Source organism: Amphiura filiformis, chromosome 19 (assembly GCF_039555335.1).
Source record: "Amphiura filiformis chromosome 19, Afil_fr2py, whole genome shotgun sequence".
NCBI lineage: Eukaryota > Metazoa > Echinodermata > Ophiuroidea > Amphilepidida > Amphiuridae > Amphiura > Amphiura filiformis.
In genome coordinates, this window is record NC_092646.1 from 45,935,251 (window position 1) to 45,952,397 (window position 17,147).

At 40.6% G+C, this 17,147-nt stretch overlaps 1 protein-coding gene across 5 annotated transcripts in view; it reads left to right on the plus strand.

The window, feature by feature from the left end:
* LOC140141372 (uncharacterized) overlaps positions 1 to 17,147 on the plus strand; it is a 278,662-nt gene that overhangs the window by 35,305 nt on the left and 226,210 nt on the right. For all 5 annotated transcript variants that reach the window (XM_072163212.1, XM_072163216.1, XM_072163211.1 and 2 more), the window contains exon 2: positions 494 to 537. The gene's annotated coding sequence lies outside the window, so the exon portion shown is untranslated. The remainder of the gene's footprint in view (positions 1 to 493; positions 538 to 17,147) is intronic.

Consider the following 17,147-nt stretch of genomic DNA (forward strand, 5'->3'; position numbering starts at 1 on the left):
TATCGAAAGACTAGTCTTTAATTGTGACACGATCAAGGGAAATGAGTCGGATGTCGCTAATATTGATTTTGAGATAATGGCAAAGAAAGTGTTCAAATTCTTTTATTTTATATTGTTTTCAGAGATCGATAAACTGACGTAACTTCGCAAAGAAAAGTCGTACCTATGTGGGGTTTTTAGTTTCTTTAGAAACTTATTTAAAACTCATTTTCCACCAGGGTCGACATGTGACTCATTCCCCTTGATCATGTCACAATTGATGTCTAAGAGGTATCCAGAAGTCAAAATTGACAAATGTCCCCTAATTTAAGAAGCATAATTTAATATTTGAGGGGATTTAAAAAAATTTAAAAAAAAGAAAGAAAAAAAAAAAAGAAATCCGACCGTCTGACCCAACTTTCCCATTTTCCCACTTGAGGGCAACACAACAATTTTTTTTTTTGCCTTATTATTCTATCTAATCTTGGGTTGATTTATTTTCTTGTATTTTTAGGAACACAAAAGTGAAGTGGACAAGAAAGTTGCAGAGATACACAGGTAAGTCATATTCAATCTTAATGCTCTGCGTGCTAGCCATGCGCTTCAACGGAAAAAGTTGAAGTTTTGAAATATTTTCTCAAAATATCAAGAGCTATCTTAAGAACTACTGAACCAATACTAGGCTTGTTTGTACTCATTTTAATGCATTTTCCATGCTGATTCCAAATATGGTCATGAAAATTTACATTTCTGAAATTTTTGAATTTGATTTTTTTTTTTTTACATGTCGTCTGCAGTCGACACCCGCGTGAAGAGAGTTAAGACCTTTTCCTATCTCCCTGCAACATTGGAGGTCGTTGTTTATAGGTCTGTCACACTACGACGGACTGGATCAACGTACATCACCGAATACAAAAATAATTTATTCGGTGGAAAAATCACCAGTCCGGCAGAAGATTTGGTGGGATTTTGGGTCCGATTCCCGTTCGTCTCTCTATACGTTGTGGTCGCTAATAATCCTGCAGGCGTCTTATATCCGATCGTTCAACGTTCGACAAATGACCGGATTTGAGGGTGCGATTCCTGTTCGTTTCTCTATGCGTTGTGGCTGCTAATAATCCTGCAGGCGTCTTATATTCGATCGTTCAACGTCCGACAAATGACCAGATTTTGGGGTCAACGTCGGACAAATGACCGGTTTAGGGGTCCGATTCCGTTAAGTCTCTCTATGCGTTGTGGCCGCTAATAATCCTGCAGGCGTCTTATATTCAATCGTTCAACGTTCGACAAATGACCGGCGAATCCGTCGCATGTGGCACCAACAGGGACGTCCACCCTATCAGAAAAGTGGGGGAGGAGAGGGTGTTTGAGAGGGTTTTTGACCCCTTAGAGGCAGTGACGTAGCAAGCACTTTTTCAGAGGGTGAACAAAGTGGGGAAAGACAACTTTTAAGGGGGAAAACTTTGACGAAAATGGTCAAATATTGGCTAATAAGTACAAAAGAGCTACAAATCTTATATATCAGGGCAACCAGCCTCCGAGGGTAATAGAGGTGAGAAACCTTTGGACAATGAAGGCCCAATTGAAGCCATTTGTCATTTTTTGGATCAATTTTAGCACTATTATTGGGTACTATTTTAGTTTGAAACATCCAAATTGGTGAAACGAAAGCCTAATTGAAGCCATTGAAAAGTTTTCACCATTATTGTATAATATAAACAATTGTTTTAAAAATAACACGTGGATGTCCATAGCAGAAGCAAAAAGGAAGACTTGTCCATTTTTCAAAATGAAGGTCCAATTGAAGCCATTTGCATGGGGACTGTAGGGCCTATTTATATTATTAGGCCTAGGCCTATTGTGTAAAAATTTAATTTTAAAAATGGAAAATTTGGAAAATTGTTTTTGGTGCATCATTTTTTTGCAACAAAAAACAAAGAAGGCCCGAACTGAATTTGCAAAATTTAAAATGTTACACTGGTCCACTGACACTTAGATATAAGACTCGTAATTTCAGGTAAAGCATGCATGGATTGATATGTTAAAGTCAGTAAGTCTGTCTTAAATACTGACTTTGGTGACAAAATGTCACGGGCCCTACATATCTACAGGCCGGCAGTAATTTTCACAGGCTTTTGGGCCAAGGAACCACCTTTAAGCACTGCCTATAATAATCACAGGCCTATACTTAGGCTTACTTCTATCCTGGGCCTACTCAATAACGTACAATTTAACCTTTTCTCTTCTTTTTTCTTTCTTGTCAATCACTAAAACTGGTAGGAATTTGATATCGCGTCCTCTACCCTTCAGAAAGTGCCTCTTCCCCCAATACTACTTACATGCATGGGCCTACTAAATTACATGCAATTTAACTTTTCTCTTCTCTGTTCAATTTTTCTCACTTTCTTTTCTTTTTTTTTTCTCTCCTTTCCCCCTTTTTTCTACTTGTCAGTCACTACTAAAAGTACTGGGGGAATTTGATATTAGTCCCACACCCTTCAGAAAGAGCCCCCCCCATGATCGATGCACATGTTAGCCATAGGCCTACATCCGGCACAAGCACCTGCTAAACCTCCCAAACACCTGCGGTATATAAACGATAGAATAACGAACAAACCCAGGGAATATATACAGGATCGTACGAACACACATCGGACAACTTCCGAACATGTGTATCCGGCACACTCCGTTTCAAGTTTTGTGCATGCACAAAACTTGAAACGGAGTGTCAACGGACTAAAAAAACATCACCTAACACGAAACGCATTTGGCGGATAATAGCAGGACATATGAAGAACATAAAACGAACATTGACAAACACTAACGGATTTGCTAAAATACCGTCCGTTTCTTGTACGGAAGACCGATCCGGTGTAGTGTGACACTAAGACGGAATGGGTCAACGTACATCACCGAATACAAAAATATGCTATCCGGTGGCGAAATCACCAGTTCGGAAGAATATTTGGGGTGAAGGCCTCACAGGAACGTATTTGCAACGAACACAGGCCGACTGCAACGAACAAAGAACGAATATGAACGAAAGGAGAGCGAACAAACTCCGGCAATATGCAGCACCATGCGAACACACATCGGATGTGCATGCACAAAACTTGCCGACGGACTTAACGCATTTGGCGGATGATAGCAGGACATAAAAAGAACATAAACGATCATTGACGAACAACAACGTATTTACTAAAATACCATCCGTTTCTTGTACGGAAGACCTATTCGGTATAGTGTGACAGGCGCATTAACAAAGTGCTCTCCTTTGGCTTGCAGATATTTGAAAAAAGTCGATCCACAGTTTTTTTTTCATCATCGTTTCACTGTGAATGGATACATGTGGAGCATTAAGCTTAGAATTTTGAGATTTATAATTCCTTCATTGAAATTTATCCCTCTATACAGGGTGTGCACTTATTTTATGGAATAGCACATTCCAGGATGTTACAATAACTTCCTAAAAGATACAGCCTGCTTTCTTCTAAGCTGGCTCATGTTTGATGACCATCACTATATACCGTTGCTTGATTTTGCATGGTTAAATCTGTTAAATCAGATGAGAATCTGAATTGAATCTGCATTAGATAGATAGTGGATTCACATGGGTACAGTTTAGTACATATCCAGGGTGTAGCTGAATTCTGTGAATGTGAGCATGAAGATGATGTGCTTTGATTGTTGATCTTTAAATTCATGAACTACTTTCAATATAAATTTTAAGATTCATGTTGTACATTTGTGTGCCCTTTCATAGACAAATTAATCTGTATCAATATTATTGGTATTAATAATAGTTTTAAACATTTTTGTAAGATTTTGTTTTTACTTGAGAATAGTTTCAAACCCAACTGCCAATCAACTTGCATGGCAGAACTGACAACTGGACCTGGTTTCTATTGTTTGCAACAATAACAATGAAACTTATAAGCGCCTTTTACAGAGTATAAGGCAAAGAAGCTACACAGTGGGAAAGAGGTGAGTCTTTTAAGAAGGTTCTTGAAGGTGGTGATATTAGAATGTGATTAAACCACTCAGGTTCTGACAGGAATCTACTTGGTAGTTGGGTTTTGAATCCATCCTTTAAATAATGTCAGTTAACATGTATATACGAATACATTTTAAAAATCAACTTGTTGCAGCTATATACATGAATGATATAATTTTTTTAATATAAGGAGAAACTGAAATGTTAACGTCAAAATGGTTCACTTTTGAGTGACATATTTGGGGCTGAATTTTGCTAATAATATTATTATAGAATTCCACAATATGAAAATGGAGTAGTGTGAGTCATCCTATACCAACCATGATTGGGGGACACCGGGCCTGCTTTGGGGGCACAAGCTGTTTTTTTGGTAACTTTCCTTTAAGATTTTCAAAATGTTCCCATCGATGGGGGCGGGAATGTGCCTTGTGACCCTGTGACATAATTTACACCACCAGTAATCCCCTGCCATTGCTATGATGTCATAGCCCTTATCAATAATCAGTAACCCCCTTCCATTGCTATGTCCTGCATGGTGTGATAGCCCTTATTATATACCTCATCTAAAGATTCCCGTCATCTGATTGTTTAAAGAGCGGGCATAGTTTTGACTATGCCCGCTAAAGTAACTATTCCCCTGGCATAGTTCTGCGTGTGCGTTGTTCCCAGCGTAAAATAATATTACGCACGCGTTAATATTTTCGCGCGTTATATTTACGCGGAAATCGCAGATTGTAATCTGTGCCGTTCGCATTGAAACTATTAATTTCTCTTCCCAAAATCGATGCTTTTAACCAACCAGATGACAAGAATCTTAAGATTTGGTATATAAAACAAATATTGACTGCTTTTTATTCGGGGAATGGTTAAAATTATAAGCCCGCAGTGATCTCAAAACCATGACTATATGCCCTCGGCTACGCCTCTGAGATCACCTTGGGCCTATAATTTTTCCATGCCCCTCATAGCAGTCAATATTTGTATATCAATAACCAGTAACCCCCTGACATTGCTATGTCCTGCATGGTGTGATAGCCCTTATCAATAATCAGTAACCCCCTGTCATTGCTATGTCCTGCATGGTGTGATAGCCCTTATCAATAACCAGTAACCCCCTGTCATTGCTATGTCCTGCATGGTGTGATAGCCCTTATCAATAATCAGTAACCCCCTTCCATTGCTATGTCCTGTATGGTGTGATAGCCCTTATCAATAACCAGTAACCCCCTGTCATTGCTATGCCCTGCATGGTGTGATAGCCCTTATCAATAATCAGTAACCCCCTTCCATTGCTATGTCCTGCATGGTGTGATAGCCCTTATCAATAACCAGTAACCCCCTGTCATTGCTATCCTGCATGGTGTGATAGCCCTTATCAATAACCAGTAACCCCCTTCCATTGCTATGTCCTGCATGGTGTGATAGCCCTTATCAATAACCAGTAACCCCCTGACATTGCTATGTCCTGCATGGTGTGATAGCCCTTATCAATAATCAGTAACCCCTTCCATTGCTATGTCCTGCATGGTGTGATAGCCCTTATCAATAATCAGTAACCCCCTTCCATTGCTATGTCCTGCATGGTGTGATAGCCCTTATCAATAACCAGTAACCCCCTGTCATTGCTATGTCCTGCATGGTGTGATAGCCCTTATCAATAATCAGTAACCCCCTGACATTGCTAAGCCCTGCATGGTGTGATAGCCCTTATTTTTAATCACATTAATTTTTAGTGACATATTTTGGGCTGAATTTTGCTAATAATTATAGAATTCCACAATATGAAAATGGAGTAGTGTGAGTCATCCTATGCCAACCATGATTGGGGGGGGCACCGACCTGCTTTGGGGGCACAAGCTGTTTTTTTGGTAACTTTCCTTTAAGATTTTCAAAATTTTCCAATCGATGGGGGCGGGAATGTGCCCTGTGACCCTGTGACATTACACCCCCAGTAATCCCCTGCCATTGCTATGATGTCATAGCCCTTATCAAAAATCAGTAACCCCCTTCCATTGCTATGTCCTGCATGGTGTGATAGCCCTTATCAATAATCAGTAACCCCCTGTCATTGCTATGTACTGCATGGTGTGATAGCCCTTATCAATAATCAGTAACCCCCTGACATTGCTATGTCCTGCATGGTGTGATAGCCCTTATCAATAATCAGTAACCCCCTGACATTGCTATGTCCTGCATGGTGTGATAGCCCTTATCAATAACCAGTAACCCCTGACATTGCTATGTCCTGCATGGTGTGATAGCCCTTATCAATAATCAGTAACCCCCTTCCATTGCTATGTCCTGCATGGTGTGATAGCCCTTATCAAAATCAGTAACCCCCCTTCCATTGCTATGCCCTGCATGGTGTGCTAGCCCTTATTATATACCTCATCTAAAGATTCCCGTCATCTGATTGGTTAAAAGAGCGGGCATAGTTTTGACTATGCCCGCTAAAGTAACTATTCCCCGGGCATAGTTCTGCGTGTGCGTTGTTCCCAGCGTAAAATGATATTACGCACACGTTAATATTTTCGCGCGTTATATTTACGCGGAAATCGCAGATTGTAATCTGTGCCGTTCGCATTGAAACTATTAATTTCTCTTCCCAAAATTGATGCTTTTAACCAACCAGATGACAAGAATCTTAAGATTTGGTTTATAAAACAAATATTGACTGCTTTTTATTCGGGGAATGGTTAAAATTATAAGCCCGCAGTGATCTCAAAACCATGACTATGCCCTCGGCTACGCCTCTGAGATCACCTTGGGCCTATAATTTATCCATGCCCCTCATAGCAGTCAATATTTGTAGGCCTATATCAATAACCAGTAACCCCCTGACATTGCTATGTCCTGCATGGTGTGATAGCCCTTGTCAATAACCAGTAACCCTCTGTCATTGCTATGCCCTGCATGGTGTGATAGCCCTTATCAATAATCAGTAACCCCCTGTCATTGCTATGTCCTGCATGGTGTGATAGCCCTTATCAATAATCAGTAACCCCCTGACATTGCTATGTCCTGCATGGTGTGATAGCCCTTATCAATAACCAGTAACCCTCTGTCATTGCTATGTCCTGCATGGTGTGATAGCCCTTATCAATAATCAGTAACCCCCTGTCATTGCTATGCCCTGCATGGTGTGATAGCCCTTATCAATAACCAGTAACCCCCTGTCATTGCTATGCCCTGCATGGTGTGATAGCCCTTATCAATAACCAGTAACCCCCTGACATTGCTATGTCCTGCATGGTGTGATAGCCCTTATCAATAACCATAACCCCTGACATTGCTATGTCCTGCATGGTGTGATAGCCCTTATCAATAATCAGTAACCCCTGACATTGCTATGTCCTGCATGGTGTGATAGCCCTTATCAATAATCAGTAACCCCCTTCATTGCTATGTCCTGCATGGTGTGATAGCCCTTATCAATAATCAGTAACCCCCTGTCATTGCTATGTCCTGCATGGTGTGATAGCCCTTGTCAATAATCAGTAACCCCCTGACATTGCTATGTCCTGCATGGTGTGATAGCCCTTATCAATAACCAGTAACCCTCTGTCATTGCTATGTCCTGCATGGTGTGATAGCCCTTATCAATAATCAGTAACCCCCTTCCATTGCTATGTCCTGCATGGTGTGATAGCCCTTATCAATAATCAGTAACCCCTGTCATTGCTATGTCCTGCATGGTGTGATAGCCCTTATCAATAATCAGTAACCCCCTGTCATTGCTATGTCCTGCATGGTGTGATAGCCCTTGTCAATAATCAGTAACCCCCTGACATTGCTATGTCCTGCATGGTGTGATAGCCCTTATCAATAACCAGTAACCCTCTGTCATTGCTATGTCCTGCATGGTGTGATAGCCCTTGTCAATAATCAGTAACCCCCTGACATTGCTATGTCCTGCATGGTGTGATAGCCCTTATCAATAATCAGTAACCCCCTGACATTGCTATGTCCTGCATGGTGTGATAGCCCTTGTCAATAATCAGTAACCCCCTTCCATTGCTATGTCCTGCATGGTGTGATAGCCCTTATCAATAATCAGTAACCCCCTTCCATTGCTATGTCTGCATGGTGTGATAGCCCTTATCAATAATCAGTAACCCCCTGTCATTGCTATGTACTGCATGGTGTGATAGCCCTTATCAATAATCAGTAACCCCCTGACATTGCTATGTCCTGCATGGTGTGATAGCCCTTATCAATAATCAGTAACCCCCTGACATTGCTATGTCCTGCATGGTGTGATAGCCCTTGTCAATAATCAGTAACCCCCTTCCATTGCTATGTCCTGCATGGTGTGATAGCCCTTATCAATAATCAGTAACCCCCTTCCATTGCTATGTCTGCATGGTGTGATAGCCCTTATCAATAATCAGTAACCCCTGTCATTGCTATGTACTGCATGGTGTGATAGCCCTTATCAATAATCAGTAACCCCCTGACATTGCTATGTCCTGCATGGTGTGATAGCCCTTATCAATAACCAGTAACCCCCTGTCATTGCTATGTCCTGCATGGTGTGATATAACCCTTATCAATAACCAGTAACCCCCTGACATTGCTATGTCCTGCATGGTGTGATAGCCCTTATCAATAATCAGTCACCCCCTGACATTGCTATGTCCTGCATTGCTATGTACTGCATGGTGTGATAGCTTATCAATAATCAGTAACCCCCCTTCCATTGCTATGTCTGCATGGTGTGATATCCCTTATCAATAACCAGTAACCCCCTGTCATTGCTATGTCCTGCATGGTGTGATAGCCCTTATCAATAATCAGTAATCCCCTGTCATTGCTATGTCCTGCATGGTGTGATAGCCCTTATCAATAACCATAACCCCCTGACATTGCTATGTCCTGCATGGTGTGATAGCCCTTATCAATAATCAGTAACCCCCTGTCATTGCTATGTACTGCATGGTGTGATAGCCCTTATCAATAATCAGTAACCCCCTGTCATTGCTATGTCCTGCATGGTGTGATAGCCCTTATCAATAATCAGTAACCCCCTTCCATTGCTATGTCCTGCATGGTGTGATAGCCCTTATCAATAATCAGTAACCCCCTGTCATTGCTATGTCCTGCATGGTGTGATAGCCCTTATCAATAATCAGTAACCCCTTCCATTGCTATGTCCTGCATGGTGTGATAGCCCTTATCAATAATCAGTAACCCCCTGTCATTGCTATGTACTGCATGGTGTGATAACCCTTATCAATAACCAGTAACCCCCTGACATTGCTATGTCCTGCATGGTGTGATAGCCCTTATCAATAACCATAACCCCCGCCATTGCTATGTCCTGCATGGTGTGATAGCCCTTATCAATAATCAGTAACCCCCTTCCATTGCTATGTCTGCATGGTGTGATAGCCCTTATCAATAATCAGTAACCCCTGTCATTGCTATGTACTGCATGGTGTGATAGCCCTTATCAATAATCAGTAACCCCCTGTCATTGCTATGTCCTGCATGGTGTGACAGCCCTTATCAATAACCAGTAACCCCCTGACATTGCTATGTCCTGCTATGCCCTGTATGGTGTGATAGCCCTTATCAATAATCAGTAACCCCCTTCCATTGCTATGTCCTGCATGGTGTGATAGCCCTTATCAATAACCAGTAACCCCATGTCATTGCTATGCATACTGCAGTTACTGTCCGCTTTTCCTATACACAATACACAAAGCTCTCACAATTGACGTGTGACGTCACTGTGTGAAAAATAAGCGGCCAATATTTAAAGTATTCTCTGAAATTCTAGAAAATATAGTTTTGTAACATGTCAAATTTTTAGCTAATATAGGTGTTTGGAAATATTCGCACTTTTGTGTTTTAGGAAGGATATGTAAATCGACAGATAACACCAAAAATATGAAGAAATTATTTTTGTGGGACATGAGAGCACCTCAGACCTATCGAATTGCATTCTGAATACGAAGCATGTCTTTCTGATATCAAATAATTTTCATTTTTGAAAATCACAATATAATACAAATTTTATGACAAATTATAAAAATTTGATATTTTTCAAATTTTTGATATATAACAGTACTCGAAGTAAACTTTATAAATCTGATGACATATTCTTAAAGTGTGTAGGGGATGAAAAGCCGACGATCAATTGAAAATTTTGACCTTTCGTATTGAAGATATGGATTTTTTTTCCCAAAAAGACCTAATTTTTTTTGGTGTTTTGGGAAAAAAATCCATATCTTCAATACTGAAAGGTCAAAATTTTCAATTGATCGTCGGCTTTAATCCCACCTACATACACTTTAAGTAGGCCTATAAATCATCAGATTTATAAAGTTTACTTCAAGTACTGTTAAATATCAAAAATATCAATTTTAATGATTTGCCATAAAATGTGTATTAAATTGCGAATTTCAAAAATCAAAATTATTTGATATCAGAATGACATTCTTCGATTCAGAATGCAATTCGATAAATACTGTCCAAACGTTCATACCCCAGCCCTTAATACTCTGTGTGAAAAAGCCTCATGCCATTGAAAATAACATGCAGTGGTGGCAGTGGTGGTGCTACGGGGACAAGGGGACAAATGCCCCCAAATATTTTTCTTGCCTCCCCTGTTTCCCCCTACTTTTGAGGCAACCCCCCAATCACATAAATGTCTACTTTTTGCAGCAATTTTGCACAAAATTTGTAAATTTTGCCCCCCTCTCCTGAAATTCACTTTTCCCCCAATGCTTCCCCCCTGATAAAATTCCTGGCACCACCACTCCACTGAGTGGCATAGCTAGGGTTGGAGCGCCCAGGGCTAAAGATACACAATGGTGCCCCCCCCCCAATTAAAGCGTGTGAAAAATTTTGGTTACAATGAAGTTCAGTGAATTTTGGTCTTGATCTTTAATGAGTATTTATGCTGAAATGTGCATAAAGCGCACAGAAATTTTGACTTTCATCGGTTGGAGGGGCGCAGAATCAATGTTGAATTGGTCAATTCGGCATGTCGCTAAGCCACTGATAACATGCAATGATCACTCAAAATGGTCGAGTTGTTCAAACTTGAACTAAAGTTGGGTAAAAATAACCAATTGTTTTAACAGTGTATTCCTTTTACACCCTAGTGCAATGGTGGTGACAGACTGTGGATGGGTGGGTGCATCTTTGACATCCAAAATATGCTGGCATTTCACTACTTATATACTATGTATATACAGTACCAAATGTTATGTCTCATATTAAACTTAAGCATTATAAGTAAAGCCAAGAATTTTCCGCGTTGCGGAAATTCCGCCAAAATCGCGGAATTCGGAGGTAAAGCGGAAAACGCATTTCTGAGAAAAAATAAAAAAATAATCAAAAATGACCTAGAAAAAGGAAAAAAATACAATTGAAAAGAAATAAATAAAATACTAAATGAAATGGGTCTTCAAAATTCATCAAAATAAAGTAAAATCCGTCATAAATTTACCATACAACACCCCATTGCAGCCATGATACCCAATTACCCATCCCAACTTTGCAAATCGCAATGATCGTCACAAGATTCTTGTGAAATTTTATTATGTCAGAAATGTGCTAAAATTACAAAGCGGAGAAAAGCGGAATTTAGCATTTGTAAAGCAGAAAATTCTTGGCTTTAATTATAAGTCTCCAAGTTCAGAATAAGTTGGGGGTGCAAATTCTCCCCTTGCCCCCCATAGACCTACAACATGATGAAACCCCGTAAAATTTATGTGTTCTGAATAGATATTGAACTAAACGTAATCTTATAATGATTAAATTTGCTGGCACAGATTTGCATGCAGTGCCAGTATACAGTGGTGTAGCCAGAATTTTTCCAAAGGGGTTGGGAGAAGAGGCAGGGGATGCAAGTCCCCTACTAATTTCGTATTTCAATTGTTAATTCCCGCTGTATATAGAACTACTTTATTTGCATTCAATGCATATTAGTAAACAGTAATAAAATCAAAATCAAAACCAAGCAAGTTGTGTTTTTATTTCTAAGCTGGGCCTACTTTTAAGCAAAACAGTTGCGAAGTGAATCTAGCAAGACCAAAATTAGAAGCTTTTTGCAAAGTCAAACCAAATAAGGGGCCCCTCCGGAGTGGGCGCCCCAAAAAGATTACTTTTGTTGATCAAAACTGCACAAAAATCACCAACAAATAGTATAAATCAAATATAATTTTTTTTACAAATCCACCCATGTGTCATATATAGTGGTGTAGCCAGAATTTTTTCCAAAGGGGTTGGGAGAAGAGGCAGGGGAGGCAAGATAACATAATGGGCCCAAAATACAAAAAATAACAACTTAAAAACAGTGTCGGTCAGCATTCCACAGGGGAAAGATCCATGGCCAGAGAGGGGAATGGCTCCTTCTCTTTTTTCTCCTTTCTCGCTCCATTTTACTCTCTCCTCCCTTTTCTCTTTTTCCTCCCTTTCACCTCTTTTTGCAAATCATGGGGGGAGGTTGCCCCCCTGTAAAGTCACCCCTTCCTAGATTTGATTTTAAATTAAGTTACCTTTCATAATTTTTAACTGTTAATTTGTTTCAAAATAAGTGAAATCTTTTTTAAACATTTACTTTCAAACTTGATTTTGTTTTGAACTGATTGGTTCCATAATTTGCTCCATTTATATCAACTAAGCCAGCGATCAATTTGCCTTTCATTTACCATGTACAGTCATTCCCCTGAAGTAACTGACTTAGCATCTCAAATGCAATCTATGGTGGAACTTGGCAACCTGTCATAGATTTGTCATCAAATCTGGTATTTTCCCTTCAAAAGTCTACCCCCATGAGTCAGTGAAGTAACATGGATTAGGATGTAGTCACGGAAGTTGAACATCAGGAAAATGTGCCCTGCTTTTTGTCTTCAGATTGGGAAAATTGTCACTTGTGTCTTGAAAGTTATAGTTACAGGGAAGTAATCTCATTGTTTTAGGATATGGAATGTCTTCAATCTTACCTACAATGTCAAATATCATCCCCTTTAAGAATGCATTTGAAAAAAACGAGAACATTGTCAGCACTCCATACATCTTGGGCTGTCAGTACATGGCGGGCCTTGGCGAAAAAAATAATTTTGTGTGAACTACATGTGCATGTGAAGAAAGAAAGTACATTAAGTACATGTTTCCCCCAACCTAATGTTGCCCCCCCCCTCCCCCACTCTTTAGATTCTTGAGTGTACTGGGCAAAAATTCCCAACTTCTCGCAGCAAAAAATATTTCCGTCCATACATACATTAACAAGTTTGTGCCCCTCGGTTCCAAAAACCTGGCTATGCCACTGGTTCTTTCCAATCATGTGTGAGAGAGAGTGTCTTAGAAAATTTGAAACTTGTTACTTGCGTACCGTATTTCGTCAAATAAGCGCCCCCGGGGGCGTTACATTTTCCCAAGGGGGGCGTTTATTCAAGGTCAATTTTAGAATGATAATTCCCGTTAAAATCATTAGGTAAACTACAAACACACGCTAAAATGACGAACTATGAACTAGAAACACTGACTTCTGGCTCACTTCCGGGTTTCTGATCCAGATTTTCGCCAATTATTGACACTATTATCGACCATGTGCGCAACTTGGTAAGCTTACTACACAAGATAGCATGGGAATATCGGCATTTTTGAAACATCTTGGTTGAAAAAAGTGGTGGGGGCGTTTATTTGAGGGGGGGGCGACTATTTGACGAAATACGGTAGGTGTATGTTGCATATTTGTTATAATAAGTAACATACTTGAGGGGCTTTTGTTCCAGATCAATATTGCCAGAACCAACAAGAAGTTACATTCAAATTGTTAGTCCTCATAATATGGCATGCCAAAGTTACACCCAAAAATAGTATTCTGATTTGTCCCCCCTTTTTCTTCTCTTCTCTCCTTTCCTGTTCTTTTTCCCACTCCTTCTTCTCTTTGCTAAAAAGTGGGGGGTCATTCGTCCCCTCTGCCCCCGCTTCCGCGGGCCATGTATACTCTTGTGGAAGCAGTGGCGGCGCCAGGAATTTTTTTCAAAGTTTGCGCAAAAGTACCGTAAAAAGTGTAAATTTTCGTAATTTTGGGTTTTTTCTGGGGGGGCAACAGGGGGGCAACAGGGGGGCAAGAGTTCTGACTGGGGCATTTCCCCCATGCCCCCCTGTGGCGGGGCTGTGTGGAAGACTTTTCTTAAATCTTCCACAGGGGTATGGCCAATATCAAATGGAATTAGCCCATTGTCAGACTGGCAGAAATGAACAATTGTATCCAAAAACTATATTTGTTTTCATAGGGCAGCATGACCCTTCTACCATCTCCAGTAATGCAACAACTAGAAAATATATGAAAACTAAATTTTTTACAATGTAGGAATCTCAAATCACAGATAACATTGTTATCAAGAAAAGCAGAGAAGATTATATATACTCCACAAATACTAGACACTACTAAATCATGTCTGCTGCCAAAGTAATGATTGGAATTATAAGACAAATTTTAACAAGGAGAAAGTTGGCTTTCATCCACCATGTCTATGTATAAATGTGTGTCATCATAGACCATCTACAAGAAAGATGTACCTAAAATGGCTGCCATATAGGTGGGAATTTTGAAATTGCTTATTGACAAAGTATCCAAACATGTCAGATGTTAAACTCATGAGGCAGTGGCCTGAAGTGACAGTTACTCCAGGCTCGAAGGATCCAGTGGTGGGATGGGAGTGGCAAGGGATTGCATAAATTACCAGGGGAGGGATGGGAGTGGCAGGGGATTGCATAAATTACCAGGGGTGGGATGGGAGTGGCAGGGGATTGCATAAATTACCAGGGGAGGGATGGGAGTGGCAGGGGATTGCATAAATTACCAGGGGAGGGATGGGAGTGGCAGGGGATTGCATAAATTACCAGGGGAGGGATGGGAATGGCAGGGGATTGCATAAATTACCAGGGAGGGATGGGAGTGGCAGGGGATTGCATAAATTACCAGGGGAGCGATGGGAGTGACAGGGGATTGCATAAATTACCAGTGGAGCGATGGGAGTGGCAGGGAATTGCATAAATTACCAGGGGAGGGATGGGAGTGACAGGGGATTGCATAAATTACCAGTGGAGCGATGGGAGTGGCAGGGAATTGCATAAATTACCAGGGGAGGATGGGAGTGGCAGGGGATTGCATAAATTACCAGTGGAGGGATGGGAGTGGCAGGGGATTGCATAAATTACCAGGGGAGGGATGGGAGTGGCAGGGGATTGCATAAATTACCAGTGGAGGGATGGGATGGGAGTGTGGAGGGATGGGAGTGGCAGGGGATTGCATAAATTACCAGTGGAGGGATGGGAGTGACAGGGGATTGCATAAATTACCAGGGGATGGATGGAAGTGGCAGGGGATTGCATAAATTACCAGGGGAGGGATGGGAGTGGCAGGGGATTGCATAAATTACCAGGGGAGGGATGGGAGGGGCAGGGGATTGCATAAATTACCAGGGGAGGGGAGGGGAGTGGCAGGGGATTGCATAAATTACCAGGGGAGGGGAGGGAGGGAGTGCCAGGGGATTGCATAAAATGATGAATTATTTCTGCAAAATGGCGTTCTGATGGCATAAAAAAGGTGTCAAAGACAGTCAAGGAAACTCAACTTTCATTAGCTTAACAGTGATACAATGGGGGAATGACAAAAGGGCAGCTTTGCAAGATAACTTTTTGCATTCACACAATGAGATGTCAACATTATATTATTAACATTGTGTTCAGTGCATGAATCATGTTCAAAAGTCTGATAGAGTACAAGTAATGCCTGCATTGACTTCTCTGACTTTCGCCCGATGGATATTATTTTAGCTTACCACACAGTAACTTCTTAAATTTCCATAAAATCCATATCTTGTCGTTGTGAAAGGAAGAAAATTTCGGAAGGAAATTATTTTGTGATTGGGATAGCTGGTAGGTTGTATTGTGTATTGTATGAATGCTTTGGGGAATGTTATTTGTTTATAGAATGAATGAGTAGAAACGATGCAGGGGTGAGATGGCAATATGGTCAGTGTTCGAAATAAGCACTTATCCTCTTGTCCTCTTGTCCAAAAATCACTGAGGACAACCATATTGAGCTATGTACTTATCCCCTGGACAACCACTATATTTTACCTCCAAAAGTATGACACATTTTGGGGACAACCAAAATGTTCTGAGGACAAGCAGAATTTATGCTTTAGTTATCCTCGGGATAACCTCCACATTTTCCTTATTTCGGACACTGAATATGGTTATCTTGTTAGATTAGGACATTTAGTTCAAATTGGAATACAGGATGTCCCAATAAAAATTACGCATAATTCAAGTACATGCTGAAATTACAAAATTTAAAAAAGGAATTTGTAGCACAATTTGTTTTCTGAAATTCACTTTGCCTCCCCCCAAACAAATTCCTGGTGCCACAACTGACTCTGCATCACACCATTGATTATAGGCTACACATCCAATTTCTCACTGGATGTACTCTGGAGCCACTCCGGATTACCCACAGGGCTACTCCGAAGCAGTGCACCGTAACACAAGTCAAAAATCTGTGTCCCACTCCTAGCATGTTTTCCATGGTGTACCTCTGCAAGAGCTAGCCTGTAGCGGAGTACCTCTGGTGGTATGCTGTAATAAAAATTCCCTTTAAAAGGGAAGGCCAGCCTCAATGCAGAAGAGGTCTTGTAAATAGTTTGGGTCACCGTGAAAGGCATTTTTAGGATCACGCTTACATCCATGTTACATGACAGTTCACCAAACCATCAATGCTGAGAACATGCACACTGAAACAGCAAAAAGCATTAACTCCTATAACTCCTGTCAACTCTTAATTCATTACTCCAAATTGTTCTGTATTTTTGTCTTTACTGCTTTTTACCCATGCTTATTATTAAAATCAAGAAATACACTGCAGTTGTTAGTTAATTCGCTATGTAAACTCAACTTACATGCACATTTTATTTTAAAATGATTTTATATTATTTCGCAATGTATAGTTTACTATAAAGTAGATAGTGGCAAGCACATGATGGCGAAAATACAGTCACCTAAAGTGGTCCTCCAAAAGACCTGATGAACATCATGACCCTCTTCTATGTCATCTCAAAAATATCATAGTTCTTTAGCTGTCATCTGCAGTGACGGCACCACAGGGGGGTGGGCATGAGGGGGCAACTCTTGCCCCCATGTTGTCCAC